The following is a 23,179-nucleotide window of genomic DNA, read 5'->3' as shown; positions in this document are numbered from 1 at the left end:
TTGTCTATTTTTGTATAGTTGTTACTGAGATGACATTGCATATTTTAAAGTCATCTGCCTTAACCTCTTGAAAAAACCCCAAATACAAATGATAATTAACATTTTCTCTGCATACAGTGTGCTTTGTGATTTTTAAAATTTTATTGTTGGTAGATCATTTTGACTTGGTCATTTTAAAAGTAGCTCGCAAGCCAAAAAGGTATGGGCACCCCTGCTGTAGGCAATCAGCTGGCGCAGCGCCTCTCCTCTCCACCCATCTTCCCTGCCGGCACCCCCACTGACAGCTCAGGGCCCATCTGGAGGGCCTTCATGCATGCGCAGATGTCGGCATGATGATGTCACACATGTCACATCATCGCATCGACATCCATGCATTTCCGGATGCCTCAAGCTGTGGCCACGATGTCTAGTGTGCCGCGGCTCAACAAAATTTGTGAGACACTGATCTACAGCATGGCAAATACTTTAATTTATTTGGCTGTGGGTATTCCTTTTTTTTGAAAATATGTTTATTAAAGGATCAGTGCATACGAGAAAATACAAATTGTGACCATACAAGAAAGACATCATATACAACAATCAAGGGTGCAGGTAAAAATAAAAACGTCAATACATCCACAACATATCCTCCCCCATGCAGATCCAATTTTTTAAATGAAACCCCCCCTCCAGCCCCTCCCCCCCACCCTCCCTGTGCACCCATGATCTCTAACCAGCCCTAAAAGGAACTCCAATAATCCAAATAGGTCTTAGATTTCCAGCTCACAGCCCCCCGACGGTGCTGCCGCTCCCACCCAGCCATCAGAGACATATTAGCCCGCCACTGTTGCACCGTTGGCCGCGTAGTACCAATCCAGTGGCGAAGAATTAGTTTCTTTGTGATTCCTAAGGCCACTAAAAGAAAGCGCCTTCCAGATTCGCTAACACCCGCTTCCACCAGGGAACCTGTGACACCCAACAACAACGTCTTATAAGACCAGTCTATAAATAATCCTATAACTTTCTCCAGCTCTTGAAGCACAAAAATCCACAGGGGCCCTACATATGAACACTCCAAAAAGTGATGTACCAAGGTGTCCCGACGGACCGGGCAACGGGGGCAGCAGTCATCAGGCCATAGCCCCATCTTTCGTCCCTTACATCTCGTTAAATAAGATTGGTGCAGAATCTGTAGATGTACTTCCCGCAAACTCACATTAGGGGAGGCAGAGGCACATTCCTGAAAACACAGAACTAATTCATCAGCAGTGACCTGCTCACCCAAAGCTGAGGTCCAATCCGTTGCCATGGCATCAAGAAATTTATCAGACCGCCGTTCCCTCCCCACTTTATACCACTCCGAGAGCGTGTTACATTCAGATGGGGCTGACAAAAACTGTTGATCCAAGGAAGTAAAGGTGGGCAAGCTGCCCTCCGGTGAGCGGAGCACCAAACAATAACTACGCATCTGCAAGTACGCAAACATAGACCCTGCTGTCCAACCCCAGCGGTCCCGGCATGCCAGAAAAGAGGGAACCGAGCCCGACCCCACTTCAGCAACCTGCCCCACAAAACGACACCCAGACGTCCGAACTGAGGCAAAAAAAGCATGTAACGAACCAGCAGGAAACTTAGGGTTACCCACCAATTCCGTAAAAGGCGAAGGACCTACCGCGCCCCCCAAGGAAGACCGCCACCAGCACCAGGCCATTCGTAAGGGACGAAGCATAGAAGGACAGGGTCCCGCCCCATGCCACATGAGGTTAAAAACTGACACCGGAGCTGACAAAATGTACCAGAATCCAACCGGGGCAAATCTGGCAACTCCCGTATGCAATTCATGTACCCATCTCAACAAAGCAGCAACATTATAGAGACGCAAATCGGGCAAGTTCACACCTCCGTGCTCGCGCCCCCTAATCAGTTTGTTATAGCCAATTTTCACCCGGCGGGAGCGCCATATAAAGGACGAAACGATCCCCCTATAGGCCTGCACATCTTTCTGTTTGATCCAAATAGGCACCATTTGTAGTGGATACAAGAGCTTCGGCAAGAGGACCATTTTAATAAGGGCAACGCGTCCCAGGAGCGAGAGGGGAAACTCCATCCATTTTTTACACAGAGCTTGGACTGCATCAAATTTATCAAGTACGTTCTTCCGATAGACCACCCCCGGATCTGCATGCAGATATATTCCCAGATATTTGAGCGTACCCTTAGACCATTGCAACGGAAAGGAAGGATCCTGCCAAAGAGTACACGGGGGGCGGACCGCCAGAGCCTCTGACTTATCAAAGTTAATTCGCAACCCGGAAAAGGCTCCAAATCTCTGTATAAGATCTATTAATCGAGGAACCCCCTCTGCAGCATCTCCCAGAAAGATGAGCATGTCATCCGCAAACAAATTAATTTTAAATTCCTGGGAACCCAACCAAATACCACGCAAGTCAGTGCTCTGACGGAGCTTAGCCGCAAGAGGCTCTAGAGCCAGGACAAAAAGCATCGGGGAGAGGGGACAGCCCTGGCGCGTCCCCCTCTCGAGTTCAAAAGAAGAGGTAAGCTCCCCATTAATCAGGATTTGGGGGCTGTGGGTATTCCTATTGAATAAGTTTCATTCCTACTGTTTAAGTGAAGAAGAAAGGTTATCTGTTGTGTGTGATTTCATGACATGCCTATTTACACAGGGAGGAGAAAAATGAAACTCACAGCAAGAATGTTGGATTACATGTAAAAATATGGGGGTGAAGACCATTTAACAGTTTGGACAAGAAGTGGATGATACCCTGTTTCCCCGAAAATAAGACCTATCCCGAAAATAAGCCCTAGCATGATTTTTAAAGATGCTCTTAATATAAGCCCTATCCCAAAAATAAGCCCTAGTTAAGATTGACTCCCGAAGCATCCCCCCCCCCCGAATGTCCCCCAATACTCCCTGACTCCATCCCTGACACTAGTGCTGCTTGATTTGCTGAAAAAATCAGATTCATCGACTCAGCAATCCCCACCCCTGCTGCTTTAGGAGGCCTCGAAGCAGAGGTATGTCAATCTCACGGTGGGAGGGTCCGTGGGTTCTGCTGCACAAGGGGATGGATAAGAGAGGAGGAAAGATGCTGCACGGGGGGAGGGAGAGAGACATGAAAGAGGAAGAATTGGGGTAGAGGAGAGGAAGGGAGAGATGATTGTTGTACATGAAAAAAATAAGACATACCCGAAAATAAGCCCTAGTGTGATTTTTGGACCCCCAAATTAATATAGGCCATTGTCTTATTTTCAGGGAAATACGGTATTCAAAACATGCATGCCGTCAGCTGCAGCACTGGCCATTTAATTGCTATTTTTAAAAAAATGTCTGCTAGTTCTATTGGATAAACTTGTCTGTTTTGTGCATAGACTGGCCAAATTTATCTGCCCAAAAATGGAGTATGGCTTGGGACAGATGAGGGTGGTAAAAAAGAGTCTTCTACTTGGTTAAATCGCTTGAAATCACCTAAACATTGATATTCAGCAGTATATAACTGGACAGTGCCACTGAATATCACCACAGACTGCCCCTGTATTGTCCGGTTAGTGCCAGGGTAGTCCATGGGCAGAGCATGGGAGCAGCTGGAACTTAAAGAATTAGCAGCTATTAGTCAGATCTCTAACCAGTTAAATAAAATACTAGCGGTAGCACAGCAAAAAAGCAAACACGTTCATCCCTTAAGAGACACTTCAACTTCTCTGGTCTTGTACATACATTTCCTGCATAGTGAAATTGGAATTCAAAGCTCAGTTTGTTTTCCTCATCAGCTATTCAACAGTTATTTGAATTCCATGGAATAAAACCATTATGCCAAAACCTTTAAAGAGCTCTAGATTGTTTAAGACAAGTCTAAGGTCAGGTTCTGCTTTATAAACTAAACTTGCCTTCTCCGGCTCTTGAGGAGACCAGTCAAATGTGTATATTAACTGCTTGCCTATTGAAATGAATGCTACTAAAAGCAAACAAATCTCATAAATTATGCCGTGTAGGCATCCGTTTTTGGTTCTTGGGGGCTAGAAATTGACTTCAGCTGTTAAAAGGAAAGCAGAGAAAGAGTCTGAGAGGTAGGTGAGCTTCCTGCAGGCTGCCATAATTCCACCTTATTGCCTGCAGTGAATGCCACAAGGATGTAAAAATTTCTTATGTGGTGCCTGCCTCCCAGAACGATTGCCCCCATGGTTTATGTCTTGCTAGTATTTGATGGGGAGATGTTTTTAATTTGGCTAAATACTCAGGAAAGCAAGTTCTGCCTTCCAGGCATCATTTCCTTCTTCCTACCAATGGATTCTAGGTGTTTTGTGTCCAGGAAAAACAGCGACAGTTTTGGTTGGGGATTCCTGCATTGGGCGTGACACCCTCCCTCTCATCCACGAGTCTGCTTTATCAGAGGTTTGTTATATTTGGATGATCTTCCAAAGCCTAATTTGTAGCATTTCAAGGAAACCTTAAGTTGGGAAATAGGATCTGTGCTGGGTAGACTTCTATGGGCTGGGCCCCAAAATTGGCAGGGAGAGATGGTGTTTAAGTATACCAGTGTTTACTCATGAAGAAGTGGAACCTGTACAGAGTGCCAGAATCAACTCTGACCACTGGATGGACCGTGCCGATCTTTATCTGCCAACATTTACTGTTTTGCTATGTTATATTAAGTCTAGTAGAGGTAAATTAACTGCCATTCATTTACCAGAGGCAAATGACTTCATAAACTAAACAGTTGCATCTGTTTTCTGTTCAGCACATGGCTGAAAGATCTGCATAAGATTTATCCTGGGAAAGAAAGTTTTCAAAGGAATTTGCCCCAGTAATAAGGAGTTGCCTGGCTACACATCCTTCCCCTCAGAGACTACAAATACCTGTGCTGGTTCGTCGGGCAGGGAAGACAGAGCATGCACAGGAGTTTCATTGCAAAATGCAACCAGAATTTTCAAAGGGAAAGTCTCTGCACATACTTGCACCTTGTAGCGGTTATGTATTGGCAGTCTCGTGTAAAGATATGTTTCTAAATGCTGCAGCTATTTACAAAAATCTGCTGTTCACTGCCTTTGAAAATTGGGGGGGAGGGGGGGAAGGGGGTTCTGCTAGGATTGGACATCTCACGGAATATATGACATTGGTTTCCCTTGGCCATGCAATCTAGGGGTGTCTCTCTCAACACCACTGTTATCAACAGTGGAGCCCTAGGCAGGGTTACCGTGTGTCCGGACGGCTTCCAGCTTGGGACCACATTGGGAGGGCATCTGCGCATGCACCAGTAAGATGTGGTGATGTCACAGGCATGCATGTGACATCATACCTGCACATGCGCAGATGCCCTCCCGAGGTTGAGGGGGGCGGGGCTGGGGAATGAGGCTGGGGCAGAACGGGTCATGACTTGGGCAGAACGGGGCAGGGCTGGGTGGAACTGAGCGGGCCTGGGAGTGGGGCTGTCGGTCTAGATTTTACAATAGTAAAATATGGTAACCCTAGCACTAGGTTCAGGTCAACCAAACAAGCCAATCCAGTCCAGCCAATCCAATCCAGTCCAGCCAAGCCAATCCAGTCTGCCACATTGCATATGGGGATTTATGGCTCTGATCCTTCCTCAGACAATCAGGACTAATACAACGGGCCAAAACAAGCACCAGATCAACCTTCTTGGTTAGGGTTACCTTATTTGTTTAAGTATAAAAAACATAGGACACATGGCCCTACCCTTCACCCCAGCCGCACTCTACCCCCAGCCACGGCCCGTTCTTCCCTAGCTCTGCCTCCACTCAAACCTCATTTCCTCTCCTTCTCTGAGCTCGGAGCCAAGTCTGGAGGGTCTCCGAACATGCGCAGATGCGACATGATGACATCACAATCATGGGCTTTCAAAACTGTCCATCCCGCTAAATTATGTTTGGCTGACTCCCTTTTTTTATGAATGTTTGCACTCATCTTGAAGGACAACTGAATTGAGCTCAGATGCTGGTCTACGGTAAGAAAAGAGAGGGAGAGTTGTCATCGTGAGAAAAGAACAGGGACTAATTGGGACTAAAAAATTCAGCAGCTGTTTAGGGAGAGACCAGCGACTTCATGGTGTTGTGAAGTACTCTAGACAAGGCCTCTCATTGAGTTTCTGTCATTTATGTTTTGTGTAGCAGATTTCCAAAGTGCAGAAAGCAGATGCCAGTCAAAGTAGTAATAGTAGGCAGTACATTTAGAGATTTTTATCCAATAGGAGTTTTAGAAGGGAAATATGAAATCCAGTTACAAGGGAAGAGTCAGGTTCTTCCTTCCCAAGAGGGTTCCAGAAAGTCCAGCTAAGAATGTAGAGGGACAGTGAGTGAGAGAACCTCCCCCTCTCCCCCAACACACACACACTTCCTCTGGGATCCACCAGAACTAGTTCTGTGTTTAAGGGACTAAGGGAAGAGCAAGGACAGTAATTATACAGGGGCTGATCGTCAGTGAGAACATGAAGACTGCCAATCAAGTGGAGCAAGCTTCATCCAAGGCAAGGCAAATCATAGGTTGCATACGCAGGAGTTTCGTCAGCCGTAAGCCTGAAGTCATTATGCCATTGTATAGATCCATAGTGAGGCCCCACCTGGAATACTGTGTGCAATTCTGGAGGCCGCATTACCGTAAGGATGTGCTGAGACTGGAGTCGGTCCAGAGAATGGCCACCCGGATGGTCTCGGGACTCAAGGATCTCCCTTACGAGGAACGGCTGGATAAGTTGCACTTACTCACTCGAGGAACAGAGAGAGGGGTGACATGATTGAGACATTCAAGTATCTCACGGGCCGCATCGAGGTGGAAGAAGATATCTTCTTTTTCAAGGGTCCCGCGGCAACAAGGGGGAATCCATGGAAAATCAGGGGCAGGAAACTGCACGGGGACACCAGGAAATTCTTTTTCACTGAAAGGGTGGTTGATCGCTGGAATAGTCTTCCACTTCAGGTTATTGAGGCCAGCAGCGTGCCTGATTTTAAGGCCAAATGGGATAGACACGTGGGATCTATTCACAGAGAAAGGTAGGGGAGGGTCAGATGGGCCGTGGCCCTTATCTGCCTTTTATTTCTATGTTTCTATGTCTGTGAATCATCTACCCCCTAGACGAAATCGAAGTAAAAAAGCACAAAGTATAACACAAGTCTCTGGATGTCCAGGAAAAATAATTCAATTAAAAGTCAAAATAAAAGCAACCTAAGGATTTATGTAGGTACGGAATTTGTCACTGATGGTACATACTCACAAAAGTGAGACTCAGACCCTACACGGTCCATGTTTCGGCGAGTAATCAGCCTTCCTCAGGGGTCCTTAAAATTGAATTAAAATGAAAATAGAACACAACAATAATGTGAAGAGTGGAGTGACTCGTGTAGTGATTCAAAAGAATGGAAAAGAAAAGAAATAAAAATAGAAGATATGCATGAATATTATAAACAAATAAAGGATAGGGTGCTATTTGGTGGTGGGCTTATGGAAAAGTGAAAAGTGAGAGCGATATTATATATGCTATGATTGTGTGCGACTGCAAAAAGTGTGTAAAGTGCTGTGGCGCTTTGATCGTAAACCCTTAAGGTTGCTTTTATTTTGACTTTTAATTGACTATTTGAATAAATTATTTTTCCTGGACATCCAAAGACTTGTGTTCTACTTTGTGCTTTCGTTCATGGGTTTAGGTGCATTCATTTAGGCCAAGAAAACCCTGGCATAAATAAGATGGGCATTGGATGCCTAGCAACACCTAAGTCCGCTTTAGGCTCCACTAAATGCAATTCTGTAAAGTGCGCCTAGCCTTTATAAAATCCCACTTAAACGCCACACTACTCAGCACCAAAGTTTTGTCTTATTATACTTTACTTATTTGTTGTTACCTTTTCGATTTACTAATGCAAGTGTTTTACTTGTATTGATTTACAAATTATAAATAATTTTTTTTTTTTTTAAAAAGACCAAAGTTTTAGGCACCATTTATAGAATCAGGACAAAAGTGTCTACCCCAAGATTTTAATAATAATAATAATAAACAGCTTATATACCGCAATACCGTGAAGTTCTATGCGGTTTACAAAAGATTAAGCAAAGGTACAAATTGACTGACTTCAAAAGGGGAAGAAGAAAGAGAAGTAATTAGACAGGAAATTCATTGCTGAGGACAAAAGTGATCAAAAGGACAGTAGGTCGCTATTGAGAGGAAAGAGATAAGTGGATCAGTTGTCAAGATGTTTTAGGAACAGGTGTGTTTTTAGACGTTTCCTAAATACCTCATAAGTAGAGGGCGAAAGTAATTAAGAACATAAGAACATAAGAAGTTGCCTCCGCTGAGGCAGACCAGAGGTCCATCTCGCCCAACGGTCCGCTCCCGCGGCGGCCCATCAGGCCCATTGCCTGAGCAATGGTCCCAGACTATCCCTATAACCTACCGCTACTCTTATCTGTACCCTTCAATTCCTTTATCCTCTAGGAATTGTTCTAGGTCTTTACCCCATGATGCTGCTTGGTGTGAGAGAAGGAATTCATGGTGTTTTTTCAGTTTGCAACCTCTCACTGGGGGGGAAACGAAGTTGGAATGTGAACTTCTCTTGTGTCTGTTGGTTGAGAAGGAGAAAAGGTCAGTAATGTATTTGGGGGCAAGTCCGTGTAATGCTTTAAAGCAGAAACAGGCAAATTTGAACTTTACGCGTGCCTTCATCGGCAGCCAATGTAGCTGCCGGTAGTAGGGTGTCACGTGGTCAAATTTTTTTAGTCCAAAGATTAGTCTGACTGCCGCATTCTGCAACAGTTGTAGGCGTCGCATATTTTTTTTTTAACACAGGCATTCAATCGCTTTGGGTCAGTGGTCTCAAACTTGCGGCCCGGGGGCCACATGCAGCCTGCCAGATACTATTTTGAGGCCCTCAGTATATAAAAGAAAACAGTTTGTTGATCTCTTTAGCTATAAATTACAATATTATTATTAAGACTTAGGGCTCCTTTTACTAAGGTGCGCTAGCGTTTTTAGCGCACGCACAAGATTAGCGTGTGCTAGCCAAAAAATTACCGCCTGCTTAAAAGGAGGCAATAGTGGCTAGCACGCGTGCTATTCCGCGTGTAAAAGGAGCCCTTAGCCAAAAGGAAAGATATATAAACTAGAGTTTTACCCCATGCAAAATTATCATTTCTTTAATAAGACATCAACTATTTTTTTTCTGAGGCCCTCCAAGTACCTCCAAATCCAAAATGTGACCCTTCAAAGGGTTTGAGTTTGAGACCACTGCTTTGGATGGTTCTTAACAGCCTTGTCAATCAGTCCCTATAGCAGGCTTCCTAAATGATCTGCAGCACTTCCTGGAGTGTGGTGATTGTTTGCAGCTGTGGGTGGAGCTTCTGATACGCCTTCAACATTGCTTTCTAGACAAAAGTCTGTCACTCTGATGTCATTAACAGTAAACAGTTAGCCCTTTTTTTTTTTTTTTTTTTTAAATAATGGTAGTTTTACAGTGCAAATATTTTTGAACCTGGAAAAATTGCTGGGTCTGTAACTTCGCTGTTTTTTAAAAATAATCTCATTCCACTCAGAACATAAATGTAGATAGTGAAAAGAATTAAGCTGAAAATTTTATGTTGAAATTTCAAACGGTTGCTGAGAAAACAGCAAACAACTCTAGGAGATTATGGTTTGTTTGTTTTTGTGTCACCCTGTGTAGATTCTTCTATGCTTAAGTCAATACTGTTACCTTAGGAGCCAATACAGAAAGCCTTGTGATAAAATCGCTGACCACCCAGCTTCTACGATAAGCTTTTTGTTAAAGGTTGGCTGCAAATTACTGCTATTTTAAAATTGCAGCAGAAATCCACAGCTCTTGAAAAATGTCATCCTACCTGTCAGTGTGTGAGCAGTGATTGGCTTATTCACTGAAAGGAAGGGTAACATTAAAAACAAAACCTTTCAGCATCTTTCCCTCCCTCTTATTCATTTAAACCAGGGGTAGGCAATTCCGGTCCTTGAGAGCTAGAGCCAGGTCAAGTTTTCAGGATATCCACAATAAATATGCATGAGACAGATTTGCATCTTAAGGAGGCAGTGCATGCAAATCCATCTCATACATATTCATGGTGGAGATCTTGAAAACCTGACCTGGCTCCGGCTCTCGAGGACCAGAATTGCCTACCCCTGATTTAAGCTAACAGAGATATGGAACAATATCCCCCTAAGATTAATAATAATAATAACTTTATTTTTCTATACCGCCATAATCAAACAACTTCTAGGCGGTTCACATTGAAAGAAGGCTGGACAATCAGCGAATTACAGAATGCATGAAGAGAAATGTTACATAAGAGATTGGAGTTACATGGGGAAGGAATATATGAGAGGTTGGAGTTACCTGAGAGATTTCATCAGGGATTGCATCGGGGAAATAATATCTGTTTAGGCAATAAATTTGTCGAATAGAGTGGTTTTAATTGATTTTCGGAATGCGTTATGGTGCTGTTTGGCTTCATTTATGCAGTTTCCCAGCCAGGATTACTGTCTGTTTGCTTGGTACATGAAGGTTCTGTCCAGGAAGGATTTGTATTTGCAGCCTGTGATCTTTGGGTATGCAAAGATGTTTTTGTTTCTGGTTGTTCGTGTGGGGTTGTGTAGAATGAAGTGTGTTTTCAGGTAGGAAGGTGCTAGACCCCAGACTTGTTTGAAACAGATACAAGCAAATTTGAACAGTATTCGCGCTTCCATTGGTAGCCAGTGTAATTTTTTGTAATAGGGGCTAAAGTGATTAAGCGAACCACAGAGTTCTGTACTAATCTCAATTTTTTTACTGTTTTTTTGTGGGATACCCAGGTAGACGATGTTGCAGTAGTCCAGGATAGATAGGATCAGCGACTGCACCAGTAACCTAAAGGATGCTGTACCAAAGTATTTTTTGATAGTCCTTAGCTTCCACAGCTTGTAAAAGTATTTCTTCATTAGTAAGTTTGTGTGGTCAGCCATGGTTAGGTGTGCAGGCAGATATTCTCACATGTGGATGAAGCCCTGGTACAGACAGGTTTAAAAGTGTACTGTCACTTTAAGAACATAAAGTTTGTGAACCGCCCGCACTATGCATGCGCGAATATCTTTCCGCCCAACGTAGGCGCGCGGCTCCTCAGTTTGATAAGCCAGCTAAGAAGCCAACCAGGGGAGGTGGGAGGATTGTGAGAATATCTGTCTGCTGTCCCCGGATAACACCTGTTATGGTAAGTAATTGTGCTTTATCCTAGGACAGTGGTAGGCAAACTCATTAGTCAAAAGAGCCAAAGATTAGCAGTACAACGATTAAGATTTCTTTTGAGAGCCAAATTTATTTTCAAGAACCATGTTATTAGGAGTTGGTTTAAACTAGCTACTAACATTAAATAAAACCAGATATCATAATAATAATCTTATTTATTGACAAAAAAATCATTTTCTACCTTTTGTTGTTTCTGCTTTAATCATCTTGTCTTCAATCACTTCTTTCTAGCAAGCATCTCTCCTCTCTCTGTCTTCCATGCAGAATCAGCCCCTTCCATGTCTGCCCTCTCTCTCTGCCCATGCCATCCACTGTCTGCCCTATCCCCGTTCCATATGGCATCTTCCTTCTTTCTTTGCTCCTTCCATAAACTATCTTGTGCCCCTTCTCTACTTTGTACATGATTCATTTCAGTTCTGCCACCTCTCCATTTTTCTCTGTCACCACCCCCTCCCCTATGCTCAGGCATCTCTCTCTACTCCTTCCCTTCCCACCCCACAGTCTGACATCTGTCTCCTTCCCTTCCCTGATTCCCTGGCATCTCTCTCCTTTCCTTTCATCTCTCCCTCCCCATATATGCTCTGACAGCTCCTCCTTCCTTTTCCCTTGATCTGGCTTTCTCCTTCCCTCCATGTCTTGGCATATCTCCCTCCCTCTCTTCCCCCATGCCCTGGCATCTCTTCCTCCCTCTCTTCCCTCCAAGCCCTGGTATCTCCTTTCATTCATTTCTTTCCCTCCAGTTTGGTGCAGCAATTCTCTCCCCCTCTGCTCCCTTTCCTCCTTCTGTCACCCCATCCCCGGTCAGCAGTGCTGCCCCTAAGCGGGTGCTCCGAGGCCTGGCGTCATGAACTTCTTCAGGCAGCAGCAGCATTCACAATCCGCTGCTGTTACCGGCCTCAGGCCCCCCCCCCCCTCTGCTGGGTCCCGCCTTCATGGAAACAGGAAGAAGGCAGGACTCAGCAGAGAGGAAGGCCCGAAGCCGGCAACAGCAGCCAACCATAAACACCGTTGCTGCCCAAAGAAGTTAAAGACGCCAGGCTTGGAGCACCCAGGGTAGACTGCTTCTCTCCCTGTAGCCAGGAACCCTCTGAAAAGGAACATTTCTCTCTCCCTCCCATGCGAACCCCGCCGACCCACCGTGAGACAACCGACAAAACTCCCTCCAGAACTCATCAGCAGCCGTAGCACTCCAAACAGGGTGCACCGCAGTTCGCAGCCCTCTGCAAAAGAGAACTAGGTTCACTTCAATCCTTTCATGAAAATTTAAAAACTTGGCTATTTTCAAAATTGTAAGTTTGTTCATTATTTCTTTTTAATTTATTGTGAACTGAGTTGAGCTTTATTATATGAAGATGACCCGGTCTATAAATTCAAGTTTTAGTTTAGTTTAGTCCCTCTATCCCTGAACCAAACCTCTAATCTTTTCTAGAGGCCTTCCTCCCTTCCTTACCCTCCCCCTCTCTCCACACTTAAAACTTTTCCTGATGACTCAATCCAAGCTGACACCCCCCCCCCCCCCCATCACCACCACCACCCTGCCACAGTTCAAAACATTCTCCTGTTGGTCTAGTAGCACCCTCATACCCCCTCCACCTTCCCCAGCCCACTCAAGTGCACTCAACATATCTTAACGAGAGGTAGGAACGATGCACACTTACTCCTGCCTCTGGTGCCCTCCCTTCCCATATATGGTAGAAAAGCCCCAACTGGTGCATCTCCAGGATTTACCATGCAGGGCACCATTTTTTTCAAAATGGTAGAGTCACAGGCAGGAGCAAGTGGTAAAGGTACAGCAAGTGGAAGTGTGCTACTAGACCCCAGGGATTTTTTTTAATTTAGGAGAGGGGGTTAGGTCAAGGGCATGGAAGCCAGTAGAGAAATGTTTTAAGTGTGGGTAGGGTGGTCAGGTCGGGAGAGGAAGGAGGGGCCACTAGACCACCAGGAGAATGTTTTGAACTGTGTCAGGGTGGTGGTGGGAGGGGGGGTGTCAGCTTGGATTGAGTCATCAGGAAGGAGGGGGCTGTGAGACCACCAGGGGGGTCTGATGCAGGTATCCGGGATAGGGTGATCAGATTGAGAAGGGTGGATGTCTACCAGCATTCCTTCTTTCCCCTCAACTAACTCTTCTACGCAGCCTCAGATCCTTATGTAATTTTTCCTGTGGTAATCGAGTAACCATTGCTTTTAATTTTACAAGCCAAGGGATAATAAATGTGCCATATTTGCATTCATTTCCATGCAGTATGTGGTCAGGGTTTCCTTGTGAGTTAATACCCATTCTGAAATCTTTTCTACATTGCAGGGTGTGTGCATACTTTTAAAATTGCATAGCACCTCCTATTGGCACAGATACATTTTTCAACTGAAAACCAAACAAACACAAATACAAATACAAATACAAATGTATTCACCTTTGCTCCAGTGCCTGTTCTAACTCAGACCCTGGGAGTTCCCCTCCCAAATTATGCAAAAGCTTGTGCATTGTTGCACTGTGTGCATAATTTTAGCCACATACAGGATGCACAGTTTTCAGCCAGCTTATACGGGCAAAAACTATTTTCCCCCATCTGTTCTTTAAAAGCCAGAGGTATGAACACTATGTAAGCTTGTTGGAAATGTCTGTTATTATATACGGTACCAATAAACAGATGTGACTTTATTGTGACCTGGCTGATTCCTCTTTTGGGCTTTGCAACTTTGAGGGGGTGCTTATCCTTATTTTGTATCCCCTCCCAACTTTCCTTCAGTCAATTCATCACAGTGATGCAATCCTTAGTTCTGAGAATATGAAGATAAAACTAAGCATCAATTAGAACGGAGCCAGACCTGATTTTTTGGTTAGGAATAATGTTAAGGTGGGTGGACACTGGGCAGTATGGATGTTGATACAACCTCCAGTTCTCTAGGTATTCAATTGGATCTCTGGATTAGACAAAAGATCACTTACAGGTCATGGACCTGATGGGCCGCCGCGGGAGTGGACCGCTGGGCTCGATGGACCCCTGGTCCGACCCAGCGGAGGCAAATTCTTATGTTCTTATGTTCTGCCATTATCGAGTAGGCCTGACTACAAATTGGAGAGGCCACAGCCCAGCCCTGGCTATGCCCCTAGTCTGCAGTACTAAATCAGGAAAGGAAACTGGGTAGAGGGTGTCTGAGTTTCTTAGTCTTTATCTGCCATCATTTATTACTCCGGCCCCATCTGTTTCTGAGAACTGGGGAGAAGGGAATATGAATATTTAAAGACAACTGCTTGGCTGACAGAACTGAAAGAAACAGCTACAAAAATGACCTCAAAGTTTGCCGCTGAATTTCCACGACTTTGGAGACATGGGCTCATCTCCTCTCCTCTCTGGAAATGGGAAAAATTAATATACTGCAAATCTGCTGACATTAAACTCTTTAATAAAATCAAGCTTGGGGGTCAAGCTTCTGCAGCCCTCTCACGTACCATGAGGAAGAAAACAAATAACTATCTTCTCATGTATGATTTTCTCCTCATTCCTGCCTGGGGGAGAGTGGCATTGGGTTAAGCAGGTGTGGGAGGAGATGGAAAAACAGACAGTGCCGTTAATAGTAATAGTCACTGAGACATGACAGTAGCTGTGGTGGTTTTATCTTGCAGAGTGAGTAAATGGGTGAGGAGAGGCAGAAGGTATGATAACAGTCCAAGCGCTCAAGGCTTGCATGTGTCGCTGGCAGAGACACCCTGAGAGAGAGAGCTGCTGCAATGCATTTAGAAAACTTGGGCCAGATTATGTCATCTAAAAATCAGCGCCGATAAAATCCGTGATTAGTGCTATTCTATAAACTGCACCTGGAGTCGGGTGCAATTTATAGAATACATGTAGTACACGTCCATGCGACTATAATTTAGATGCAGCCACATACGCCAGTGAAAACCTGACATAAATGTCTGTAGTTTATTTGTGTATGAATTGGGCATATTCTATATCAGTGTGCCTAACTTTTAGGAATGCCCATGACCCGCCCGTGCCCTTCCGCTGGCCACACCCCCTTTTGAGATCTGTGCACTTGAATATGCATGTACCGCTTTATAGAACCCGCATAGAAAGTCGTGTGTGTAAATTCTAATTAGTGCATATATTTGCTTGTTATATAGCAATTATCAGCGCTGACTGGCTTATTAGCTAATTAAGTTGGTGCACAAATTGGAATGTGCACAGATTTGCGTGCATGGCTTTAACCTAGTAACAGTAAATGACAGCATGACAGTACATGACAGTAAATGACATGGTCCATCCAGTCTGCCCAACAGTCTATTTTTTTTTAGTTTTCTTTGATATTTCTGCCCTAGAAGTCTGCCTGGCACTGTCATTAGGTTCCAACTACTGGAGTTGCTGTCTTAGCTCACTCCAGCCTTTCTAATGCATCCCAAATTATTGTAGTTCTCGACAAAGCCCTCCCTAGCCCATTCCAACCATATAGTCATATACGGTACACTTGATCATGCAAGTCTGCTCAGTTCCGGCCCTAGTTCTTCAATTTATACCTTCACTTTTTGATGAGAGATTCTGTGTGTTTGTCCCACACTTTTGGAATTCCTTCACAATTTTGCCCTCTACCACCTCCCTCGGGAGGGCATTCCAGGCATCTACCACCCTCTCCACTTTAGCTGCGGTATACAGAATCTACATAGTAAAATAGTAGATGACATCAGATTAAGACCTGAATGGTCCGCCCAGTCTGCCCAACTTTACTCTCTCTTTAAATTACTGATTTAATTTAAAATTTCCTTCTCAGCTATTTCTGGGCCAGAACCCAAAGCTCTGCCCAATACTGTGCTTAGGTTCCATCTACTGAACTCTCCATCAAAGCTCATTCTAGCCCATCTAAACCATCCCAGCTGTCGAAGCCCTCCCCAGCCCATCCTCAACCAAACGGCCATATATGGACTCAGATCGTGCAAATCTGGGGGATTGTATATGCTCAGCTGGAGTATGTTTGGCCACCATCTAGTGACTTGTGTGTACACTGACACGCTAAGCTGAATACACAACAGCTAAAGTTCTAACGAGGCTGGCTTGGTATAGGGTTACCATATGTCCGTGACAACCCGGACATTTCCTCTTTTTAGAGGACTGTCCGGGCGCCCAGAGGGATTTCCAAAACCCGGTAGTTTGTCCGAGATTTGGAAATCCTGAGCTCAGAGGCCGCGTCTGGAAGCCTTTGCACATGTGCAGCTGTCATTGTGATGACATCATATGCATGTACGCTTGCATGTGATATCATTGTGTCGACATCCGCGCATGCGTGAAGGCTTCCAAATGCGGCCTTCAAGCTCAGGGAGGTTCATGAAGGTGGGGGGGGGGAGGGGGGAGGGCGGAATGGGGCAGGACCAGGCATCTTTTTTCATAGAGGAAATCTGGCAACCCTAGCTTGGTGAAACTGCATTGCCATGGCAAGGACCTGGGTTCGATTCCCAGGCCAAATCTTATGCTCCCCAGACCAATTAGGGATGCTGTGGTGGGTAGGAAGAGAAAGCCATCTAGTGAACAGATTTAGAGGCCCTGTTAGCTGAGTTTCATAGGGATCATTTGTGGCCTCTAGTTGAGCACCATCACTTCAGTGGCTGGGCTAAACTGGGGAGGGGAGATTGAAACCTTGTCGACATGATTGGAGGCTCGGCATTCTGGTCAATAGAGATTAAATTTCAGTTTGAACTGGATGCTGAAAGGACTCCTTATGAATCCAGTAAAGAAGGGGAAGGGGAAACCTTTACTTTAGCTTCTGCTAGCGCAATATAATTTATAAATAAATAAATGCCCAGGTTGCCAGAGTTGGTGAGACTAAAATGTAGTAATGCTGTATACACTGGAAGATAAAATAACTTATAAAAATAAGCTCTTTTCTCTCCTGCCTTGTGGGCCTTTTCACTTCTATCTCCCAGCAGTGACTCCCAATGATTAAGCACAGTTGCAGTTGAATAGGTTTCTTTGTTGAACAACTGAAAGTATTTATAAGTTAAAATCTCCGGTCAGCACTGCTGCTTTCCCCTTCCTGCCATTTAATCACTGCAGAGTCACAGGATCTGCAGTTCTCATCTAAGCTATTCAGGGCTTAAATGGTAATTATTTTTCTCTTTCTTCTGGCAATCTTATACTTAATGATACTGAACGCTGGGGACTGAATTGCGCACTTGACCAAAATGACTTCTCATGCACCCTAGCCTTGGGTTTTGTGGAGGGTTTCAAATAAAGATAGAGTGCCTAGGGCATGAGCCAGAAACTCACAAATCCTTTGCGAAAAGGTTTCCCTTTTGTCACAGGAGCAATATGAATTTTATAGCAGGCCACAGAGGACTCTAGTGCAGAAGCTGAAAGTGTGGTATAATCGTAAGAAAATGCCCTTGGAAACAGTGGCATAGTAAGGGGGACCGGGGCGTTACATCCTGGGCACCGTTTTGGTGAGGGCGCAGGTGCCCGTCCTGTGCTAAACATTCTATAAAATGCATAAATGGGCCTCATTCTTTTAAATATTACAAGTTTCCAAGTTTTATCAAAATTTGATATAAACGCTTATTGGTTTGCTAAGTGATATACAATTTAAAAAAAAAAATGGGGATTAACAATCATAGACAAAATCAGACGTACGTTCTACTTACTACACCAGGGGTGCCCACACTTTTTTGACTCGCGAGCTACTTTTAAAATGACCAAGTCAAAATGATCTACCAACAATAGAATTTTTAAAAAACACAACGCACACTGTACGCATAGAATTGTTAATTATCATTCCTATTCCGGGGTTTTTTCAAAGAGGTCAAAGCAGATGACTCTATGCACTGTCACCTCAGTAACAACCATACAAAAATAGACAAAACCCACCCCCCTCCCTTTTTACTAAACCACAATAGCAGTTTTTAGCGCAGGGAGCTGCGCTGAATGCCCAGCGCTGCTCTCGACGCTCATAGGCTCCCTGTGCTAAAAACCACTATTGTGGTTTAGTAAAAGGGGACCATATTGTAAAATATAGACAGCAGATATAAATTCAGACACATTTTGATCACTAAATTTAAAATAAAATCATTTTTCCTACCTTGTCTGGTGATTTCATGAGTCTCTGGTTGCACTTTCTTCTTAAGACTGTGCATCCAATCTTTCTTTCAGCCTGTATGCTTCCTCTCCTCCAAACCTCATTCCCTCCCCTGACTTTTTCTTCCTCTCTCCCTGCCCTTTCTTTCTTTCTCTCTTCATGCCCCCTTTCTTTTTTTCCTATTTCTCTTCTTTCCTTCTGTCTCCCTGCCTGCCCCCTTTCTTTCTTTCTCCCTGCCCTTCCCCAAGCCACTGCCACTGCCGCTGCCATCGGGGAACAGGACCCAAACGCCACCAACGGATAACAGGCCCCAAAGCCGACGCCGCCCCATGTTCTCTCTGCTTCGGGCCGATCAATCTTCCTCTCCCCGACGTCAATTCTGCCGTCGGAGAGGAAGTTCCGCCCAGCCAGGCGGTGATTGGCTGGCCCAAACTTCCTCTCCGACGGCAGAATTTACGTCGGGGAGAGGAAGATTGATCGGTCCGATAGATTGCCAAGGCAAAGGGAGTCCTGGATGATCGACTCACTTTGCCTTGGCGAGCTACCGGTCGATCGCGATCGACCTGTTGGGCACCCCTGTACTACACCATTGGGATAGAGGGGTCAGGACCTACAATATAATATGGTACAGAAGAGCATATAAGGAAAAAACAAATTGGGAAGAGTATTAGTTGGAACCAGAAGTGTGGGACTAGAATAAGAGGTAGTCCTAAGCATAAAGAGAGAAGTTTCATACAGCGTTCATGTTCAATTTCTTAAAGTTCAAATGCGTCTTTAAAGGGAGAGCTTTTTAAAGGTCCTTTAAGAGCTCCTTTTACAAAGGTACGCTAGCGGTTTTAGCGTGCACTAAAATGCCCCGCGCGCTAGCCGCTACCGCCTCCTTTTAAGCAGGCGGTAACTTTTTGGCTAGCGTACACTATAGTGCACGCTAATCTTGTGCGTGTGCTAAAAACGCTAGCGCACCTTTGTAAAAGGAGCCCTAAATCTCTCCATAATTTTATCCTCCCCTAGATAAGCTGGAAAAGTGTTCCAGAGTTGTATTATGTCGCGTGTTGATCACTTTCAGTGATGGGACAGATAAAAGATGTTGTTCATTTGATCAAAGTGTTCCAGATGAGGAGTAATGATTGAGAAATTTATCTAGAAATGTAGGTGCTTTTGATGATCGAATTGTGAAGAATATTAGTGCTATTTTGTACATTATCCTATGATTTATTGGGAGCCAATGAGCATTCTTAAGAAGAGGTGTGACATGATCGTATTTTTTTGTTTGTAATGATTTTAATAGCGGTATTTTGAATAATTTAAAGCCTTCGTATTTCTTTTTGTGAGATGCCCTTAAATTTTGTTTTGCAGGTAAAAGTGTGTGCTGATGGCTCTTTGAATTAATAGAGCCATCTAGATATTGTTATGCTTTGACTTTAGCTGCATTTTGCTCCCCTCCCCCATCTGCTGCTATAGGCAAATATCTAGTCTTGTCCAATGGTTAGGCTAACCCTGAGCCTCAGACACATCATGGCATTTTATAAGCTGGCCAAACCGTGACCCTCTGGCCCGATGGCATGGAATTCCCCCAGTAGAAAGCACCATCCTACTCCAGAAAGATTTATGAAAACAGACTGACCTTGAGCAAGGTTGCTGACTCACACCCCTAGACCCTGGCAGAAAGAATCTTTAGAGCAACATTGAAATTGATGCTATCATCCCCAAAACCTAAGCTCTGCCTGCTGCTGGCTTTTACTGTGCATTGTGTGAAGCCTGAAAAATACGCTTGAAACCCTTTCTAAATGGCATTAATATGGTATTGTCCTTTTAAGCAAATAACACCTAATCTGGGCTTCTGCCAGGATTTCAGATTTCCATGACGACTAGCGACCCTAACAAAACTGTTTCAGCCTTTGGAGAAAGGTGCATAAGGCCTTTATCCAGGTGTCATGTGTTGTCAGCGTTTCTCCTCCGGGTTGAGGATACCAGCCACATTGCTGAACTGCAAGTGAATGATTGGAAAACTGAGCTGCAATGATAAGCCGTCTCCTACCCCATCAGATCTCTTAAGTGACAATTGCAGAAGTCACAAGCAGGGAGAATACAGCCTCAGCCAATCTATTGCCACCAAATAGCATTTCAGATGATAAAATAAAAAGGCGGCATTAGGTTTTAACTAGAAAGCCAAGCAGATGTTATCTGTGAGTTGTAAACCATGGTCACACAGAAGTGAGCAAAACTCATTTCTACAAAATGACTTGTAATAGATTGTTTGAATGTTTTCCCCAAGGAAGAGTTTTTCATGCTTTTACATAAATGACTCAGGTTAAGACGCCTGGGAAGACATTTTCTTAACCTTTGAAGAGATGGCTTTATAAAGGTTTCTCCACAAATAGAATTGTTGGATACTTGTAAAGTTGTTTATATAATCATGAAACTATATATACACATGAAAAGATTAACCCCACCGCCATCTTTTTACTAAGCTGTGGTAGAGGTGTCTACCGCGGCCCAGAGCGCTAAATAGAATTCCTGTGAGCATCAAAGCATGTAGCGCCCTGGGCCATGGTAGACACCTCTACAACAGTTTAGTAAAAGAGGACCTAAATGTTGAACCTACACAAAGTACCAGATACAACTCTGGCCACCTTGTTGGGCAGACTGGTCTTTATCTGCCGACACTATGGAGTAGATATTCAGCCAGCACTGGTCAGCAATACTAATTTGGGCTGTTCAGTTATGTGGATTCGGTTCCCATCTAAATATCAGTAGGGACCTGCATAAAAATGTGCTCTTTCACTGAACAAACCCACCCCAATAGCCCCCTTTCTTCCCTTCTTTTCCACAGCCCATAGTAGGCAGACTCCCCCCGCACCTCCTCCCCCCTCCCACACACTTAATGGAAACATAGAAACACGGCAGATAAAGGCCAAATGGCCCATCCAGTATGCCCATCTACAGCATCCACTATGCCCTCCTCTCCCTAAGATATCTCATGTGCCTGTTTCATGCTTTCTTGAATTCAGACACAGTTTTTATCTCCACCACCATTACTGGGAGACTATTCCACACATCTACCATTCTTATGGTAAAAAAAAGTATTTCCTTAGATTACTCCTGAGCTTACTACCTCTTAACCTCATTCTATGCCCTCTCACTCTGGAATTTCCTTTCAATTGAAAGGACCCTCTGCATCTGCCTTAGCTTCCTGGTGGTCTAGTGGGGGTGATAGGAGCAGGAGTGAGGCTTATGCAGCAGCCTCAAGAAAATGGCTGCCATATCCTCTCACAGCAGTTCCAATACCTTTTGCAGCAGCCATTTTAATGAGGCTGCTGCATGGGGCAGGAGGAAGTAGGCCTCTGTTCTGCCTCCATTACCTTCACTGGACAACCAGAACAATTTTTTTTTTTTTTTTTTTTTTTAATATTTACGAATTTTTAAATACAAACCAAGCAAATAACCACTGGTAAGGAGAAGTAATAAACTAGAATACTGCAGTAAATCAAATAAGAAAAAAAAAGTTGCAGAATAAATTCCACAATTTCTAGTATCACAGCTCTAAGTTAATTTTAAACTTCTTTAAAAATTTTTTAAACTAATAGTGAAGTGCTCAGATCTTATAACCAGTGATTTAGTGATGTCATTAAACTGAGGTTAACAAGGGGACCATCACTGCCTTCACTGTCCCCTTCCCATCCATATACATAACATTATCTGCTGCAATGTAAATGGTAGAAAGCTGCACTTATCTGAAAAGGATGGTATGATGAATGTCGTTAATCCTCAGTAGTGAACAAGTACCATGTGTCAGCCAAGGCTTCAGTTCCGTCCTGTCCTATTGAGCTAGTAACAGCGTCCCTCCCTGATGAAGAGCTGAAACTCGAGTCGGGGGGACAGGGATTATAGGAAGATTCGATTAGAAAACAACGTTTTAATTCACCAGCACCGTTACATGGCACTTGTTCACTACTGAGGACTAACGACATTCATCATACCATCCTTTTCAGATAAGTGCAGATTTCTACCATTTACATTACAGCAGATAATGTCGTTATGTATATGGATGGGCAGGGGACAGTGAAGGCAGTGATGGTCCCCTTGTTAACCTCAGTTTAGTGACATCACTAAATCACTGGTTATAAGGTCTGAGCACTTCACTATCAGTTTAAAAAATTTTAAAAGAAGTTTAAAATTAACTTAGAGCTGTGATACTAGAAATTGAAGATCTTCATCACAGGACATTAAGAGTTATTTCCCTATTAGTTTGATAATAATGGAATAAATTCCACAACATTGTGGAGGTGGTGTACAAGAAGAAAATTTAAGAGAAAAAGCTTCTATAACAAACGCTAATCAAAAAGCAGCACAGTAGCAATGGTACTGCAGATTTACTAAACACTTAGTGCTGCTTTTATCAAGCCGTGCTAGCGGGGTTAATGCGCGCGACGTTTCATCACGCGCTAACCCCCATGCTGGCCAAAAACTACTGCCTGCTCAAGAGGAGGCGGTAGCGGCTAGCACGGCCGGCGGTTTAATGCACGCTATTACATGCGTTAAACCGCTAGCGCAGCTTGATAAAAGGAGCCCTTAGGCCCAGATTCTCTAACTGGCGCTGTTGTCAGCAGCCACCTTAAAAGTGGCCACCATTCGTGTGTCAACCATGACATGGCGCTGGTTAGAGAATTGCGCCTCCGGAAAAGATAGGCGCCAGAAATGTAGGCCAGGGTTTTTCAGGCCTACATTTCTGACGCCTACCTTTGATATGAATAGCACCTCCAAAGGCATTTTACGCCACCTAATGCCACTTCCAGCATTGGCTGCTCCTTCAGTGGTGTTAAGCACCATAAAGTGCCCACGGAGGCACGAATCCAGAGCTGATTTTTTAGGTTCCTTGACAATCGGTGAAAAACGT

At 44.2% G+C, this 23,179-nt stretch overlaps 1 protein-coding gene and 1 long non-coding RNA gene across 2 annotated transcripts in view; one reads left to right on the top strand and one right to left on the bottom strand.

Annotated features, from left to right (window-relative positions):
* The window catches only part of PDE4C (phosphodiesterase 4C), a 707,892-nt gene that overhangs the window by 317,803 nt on the left and 366,910 nt on the right, over positions 1-23,179 (top strand). The window lies entirely within an intron of this gene.
* Positions 1-23,179, bottom strand: part of LOC117364869 — a 45,881-nt gene that overhangs the window by 2,376 nt on the left and 20,326 nt on the right. The gene's annotated exons all lie outside the window — the stretch shown is intronic.

This window comes from Geotrypetes seraphini, chromosome 8 (assembly GCF_902459505.1).
Source record: "Geotrypetes seraphini chromosome 8, aGeoSer1.1, whole genome shotgun sequence".
In the NCBI taxonomy this organism is placed as follows: Eukaryota; Metazoa; Chordata; class Amphibia; order Gymnophiona; family Dermophiidae; genus Geotrypetes; species Geotrypetes seraphini.
The sequence above is the reverse complement of the archived record's forward strand: the minus strand, read 5'-3'. Positions and strand labels throughout refer to the sequence as shown.